The 5,249-nt window shown below is 30.5% G+C and overlaps 1 long non-coding RNA gene across 1 annotated transcript; it reads right to left on the bottom strand.

Annotated features, from left to right (window-relative positions):
- Positions 1-389: 389 nt before the first annotated feature.
- Positions 390-1,069, bottom strand: LOC116212763. Its single transcript, XR_004157924.1, has 2 exons — positions 754-1,069; positions 390-611 (listed from the first exon to the last, which is right to left on the bottom strand). It is a non-coding gene; the product is annotated as an uncharacterized LOC116212763 (long non-coding RNA).
- Positions 1,070-5,249: the final 4,180 nt, after the last annotated feature.

Here is a 5,249-nt window from a genome sequence, read left to right as displayed (position 1 = left end):
ACAAAATAATTTAAAATTTTAATGAATTATATGTTATTTTATATATATATATATATATATCCTTATCCTCTTTTATAATACATTCATTAATATAATATAGCAGATGAAGTGATGAACTATAAGTCTGATGAGCCATAACTAGAAAAAATTCAATTATTTGTTTATGAAAAAATAACTTCATAAGAAAGATAGCAAGGCTCCGTGCAACGGGTGGTTTAAGAACTAGTTTTATGATTAATATATAATGCTTTGATTATTTATGATCTCTACATGCCAACTTGGCATAGGCCACTAAAATATTACTTCAGAAATGTAGTGGCCCATGGCCAGAAGAATTATATGTGACGCAAGCATGATTCCCAACAAAATAAATATGTCCCTTTTTTTTTCCCTGTATACTGGACAACATAATATATTTCACGTTGCCAAAGTTTTACCTATTTTTATTCTAGAATTCCTCTGCTATCTGACAGATCATATAGGCACACAATGCATGCTTTAATATGTGTGTATATATATACACACACTATTTCATGCATTTTAATTCTGGACATAAGATGTTTTGCAACCTTCCTCGCATGACTCCCCACATCCTTTTACATTCTTCGCACCTGCAAAAAATTGGGCAAATCAATCGGGACTCTTACTAAATGCGTGTAAGGTGTGCCTACATGAATAAAATGTTTATTGACACCATTGCAAGCAACGTAATATTAAAATTCCGAATGTAATTGGACAATGTAAATATATTACCAGGACTGGTATTCGAGCACGAGGTCATAACACAACCAATATTGCAATGGTCGACCGCTGTTTTGTGTCCCATGCATTTCGCCACACACTCGATCATACAGTCTAACGGATGCTCAATAATACCGACACATCGAAATTCGCAGAACCCCCTACACAAGTCTCCTTTGGTAAATAGGGTGTGTGCCTGTGCATTGGTCAATGTTGGCCAAGATACTAATAGAATCATTATTCCAGACATGACTATGACCTTCGAATTAACAGCTTCCATGTTTTTCTCTTTTCTCCGGTCTTTAGATGATACACACCTTTTTTCTTTTTTTGATTGTGTCGCTTCGAAAGCAGGAAGAGAGCATCACATATATATATTGGGATTTTGCTTGGAAACATACATTTTATGAACTTGTCAAAATTGGAAGTTATAAATATAAATAAGAGTGCATGCATGGCATTTGTCACATACATATTCTCATAAGGCAAGAAACTTAATTCCAATTCATTATACAATTATGGAAGGTTATTATATTTATAAGTAAGAGTGCATGCATGGCATTTGCCATATACATATTCCCATAAGGCAAGAAACCTAATTCCAATTCATTACACAATTATGGAAGGCTATTATAAACTTAGACATTAAAAGAACGAAGGGTTGGTTCATCTATTTTAATGCTTGTTCCCCTAAAATAAAATTTCCGGTTCGAGTGTTGTGAATGAAAATATCAATGCTGGTAAAGTTTTACTTAATGGGCCGATCTTGTACAAGTTGGATCAGTTAAGGTCCATTGGGCTTTTGAGATAACATTGGAAAAAAACAAACGAACAGAAGAAAAAAAGAGAGTAGAAAATATGAGTTGTTCTTCCCTACAATAACATGACCCGAAAAATCAATAAAATTCTTTCACAATACAATCATTCGGGCCAATCGACATATTTATAAGTACATTTATTCAATTGTTGTAATTCTATTAGGCGCAAAATTAAATTTTAATATTTATCTTATAAGAAATTTGATATACAATTTTTTATTTTATATGCTAGAATTACTATAAGATATTTCGCCTTTTCCATTAGAAAAATAAATATTCCATCAGAAAACCTAATTCACCAAAAAAAATTTGTTCAGAAGTTCCTAAAAATTTTGCGTAGTAATTTTTTAAAGAGAAAAAAATTTTGCACAATTGAATTGAAATGAGAGTGCGTGTAAAATCCATAACCTCTTGATGCAATACCAATAGAAAATCCATTCTGCCAAAACTTCGTAATGCATCTAAACTTGTAATTTTATTATTTATTACACTATTTTTTATTTTTTTTGAAAAATTTCCCAGTGGAGTTCGTTTCGAAAGACTTCCCTTAATTTTTTTGCTTGTTAAAAAATGGGAAAGTATTGTTGCTAACTTTCAACCTTATTTTTGCAATTTGGTCTAGAGAATATCAGAGATAAGAATGCAAATAAAAATTCGACCACCGAAATCTAAATATATTAAAAGATCTTAGGTTTGTTTTTCCAAAAGAGATATTTGTATGATTTTCTTCTCTCTTTTTTTACCTGACCCCAACTTTTACTTTCTTCCCCGTATATGAGAGACTGGAAGAAGAAAGTGTGTTCAATTTGCATTTTCCACCACGATTTAAAGAAGCTTTTTATCACCCATTGAAGTAAAATAAAAACCTACAAGTGTTCTTTGTAACCAAAAAAAAAATATTTACAAATGTAGGCACTCTGGCACAATTTTTTAAAATTTAGTGGAGTCAATTGCCACCACTAAAGGTATATCGGATCCTCCCTTGGGAGTCATACAGCAGAAAAAGTCTTAAATGACCCGACCTCATTAATTTAATTACATTATTATAATTAGGGAAATTAAAACATACCGTCATTCAACTCGGAGAAGTAGGATGACCTGAGAGTTTTTTTCCAATTACCAAATTTGCATTTGCTATATTTTATATCGCCAAAAGATAGCTCTCGTACTTCCACCTAATCGAGAAACGTGAATATGACTCTTATTTTGGATAAATAAAGCAGAATAAGATAAATTAATGGCCTAATTAAATATTTAATTCAGTTAATGTAACAAAATTACAAGGTCTGCTACAATTGGCTAACTGCAATACAATTGAGTACGGTTCGAAATTGGAAGTAATATTTCACAGTAAAGATCAAGCCCACATTTGAACAGGAATAGTCTCAGCTAATAAATTGATGATACGTTGTACTTGATTGAAAAATGTGGCACATTCAGATTTTTCTTGTCTTTATCAGAGAACAAAAATTTTATTTGATGCAACAACAAAGCTGTTATATAGAGACAGAAATTTAAGATTGAAATTTTCCGACCAGGATTTGAGAAGTCTTTCATCAATGAGGGCCAAAACATCCACCCATAAACCTTAATATATATGTATATATATATGAATGAATTCAAGGAGGAAATCCGTCCCTTACCAAGAGACGGAATTATTGTTCTGTCTCTTTTTCCATCTCTAGAGAGAGAGAGAGAGAAAAAAAAAGGGATAGAAAAATTCCGTCTCTCACTAATGGTCTCTTCTGTCATCTCTATTTTCATCTTTCTTTCCCATCTTCCTTTTTCCCATCCCCATTTTTTTCTTGTTTCCATTTTTAAATTTTTTTATTGAATCACGTGCAATGCATGTGACTCTTCCATCCCTTTGGAAGGAAAGATTAAGGATGCATTTGTTTTTTAAAATTTTTTTAACTCAACTCAACTCCATTTATTTTCAATTCAATATCACAATCATTACTTTTTTTCATTTTTAAAATTTTTTTAACCATTCAATTCAATTTTTAATATTAAATTCTCTCAACTATTCATTACTTTTTCACAATTCAACAACACAATCATTACTTAATCATTATTTTCTCTTAATTATTTATTACTTTTTCACACTTTTTCTCATAATTCAACAATACAATCATTACAAACAAATTAAAATAAAAACTCAACTCAACTCAACTCTAAATCCAAACATATTCTAAACGGTGGGTGGTACATTTGCCTCTCACAATAGTTGAGGGAGCAAATATGCCCAAACAGTTGTTTAGGAAACTAAAGTGCCCCACACCAATAGTTAAGGGGGTAATGGTAATTTTCCATTGAAATATTTGTATAGATTTTAAGTTGAGACAAAACTTTAAGACTTAAGGTAGATCTTACGATAGAACCCCAACCTGCCTTTCATGATAGAATATTAATTTCAGAATTTAGATCTTATCAATTTTTAATCTCATTAGTCTATTATTTACATATTTTACGCCAAGTATTTTTGAACTTTCACTTTTTTTTTGCATTAATCCACCCATAAAAATTAAATTTAAAATAAAGTTAGACTCTTTTTAAAATAAATGACTAAAAAATACGTAAATAAATAACTAAAAATATATAAATATATTCTTTTTTACTTAATTAAAGGCTATGTCGAGTTATTAGCCCGTTATGGCTACCCCAACTAAGGGAACATGGCCGCCACGTAATGTTTCTTTCGCCATAGTTCGCTAAGACTTAGCCAACTTGGTCACCGTAAACCTAGCAGCACACTAATAAATTAAGTCCAAATCCCACTGGATCAAGCACTATAGATCGGCCACCGCCAGCCCATAATACATCCATATGGTGACGAGCTCTATGTTCTCAATGAGGTTCGAACTCATGATGTTCAAGTGAAACGTTTGAAACTTAACCCCTAAACCACCGTGTTGATGGTATAAATAAATATATTCTTATAAAATAAAAATAAATAAGAATTATAAAGTCGATCTTTTGACAATATGAAAATTAAAAGTAAGAATAAAATAAATATAAAGATAATTATAAATCAAATATTGGAAAATATTGTAAAATACTATAAATTCTTTTCTGAAGAATTTTAAAATAAATATTTTAATATTGCAAAATAAATATTATTCAATAAAAACAAATAATTCTTCATCTATTCTATAAAATGTAATATAATATTAATTTCAAAATTGTAAAATAAGTATCTTTTAATTATAATAAAGATTATAAAATTTTTTAAAAAATAATGTTTATTGTGAGAATTATTATTTATTGTACGTATATAATTTTAAAAAAATTATTGAAAAATTATTATCCCCGATGGCTTGGAGTGGTAGTTGGCGGGGCCCACTGCTTTGTGACGCCGTTTCCCATAATACCAAGTTTTAATTTGTTTTTTCTTCTTTATTTTTTTTTAATTTGGCTAATTTGTTTTTGGGAGCTGCCGAGAGCTCTCTCTCTCTTGAAGTCCCTTTTATGAAGTGGGATCCTCATTTCTGAATTGAGGGGATGAGTGGAGTGGGAGGAGAAGAAGATGACGATGAAGCAGACACAGAGAGGAGCTCCGCTCAGCCTCCGATCAGATTTTTTTATGTACTAGGTAGGGCATATTAATAAAATACTAATTAAAAATTTATTCTATTATTATATATGATTGTAACAATAAATTATGTATATAGCAACTCGATACTTAATATA

This window comes from Punica granatum, chromosome 7 (assembly GCF_007655135.1).
Source record: "Punica granatum isolate Tunisia-2019 chromosome 7, ASM765513v2, whole genome shotgun sequence".
NCBI lineage: Eukaryota > Viridiplantae > Streptophyta > Magnoliopsida > Myrtales > Lythraceae > Punica > Punica granatum.
Note: the sequence above shows the minus strand (reverse complement) of the source record. Positions and strands in the feature narration are given on the sequence as shown.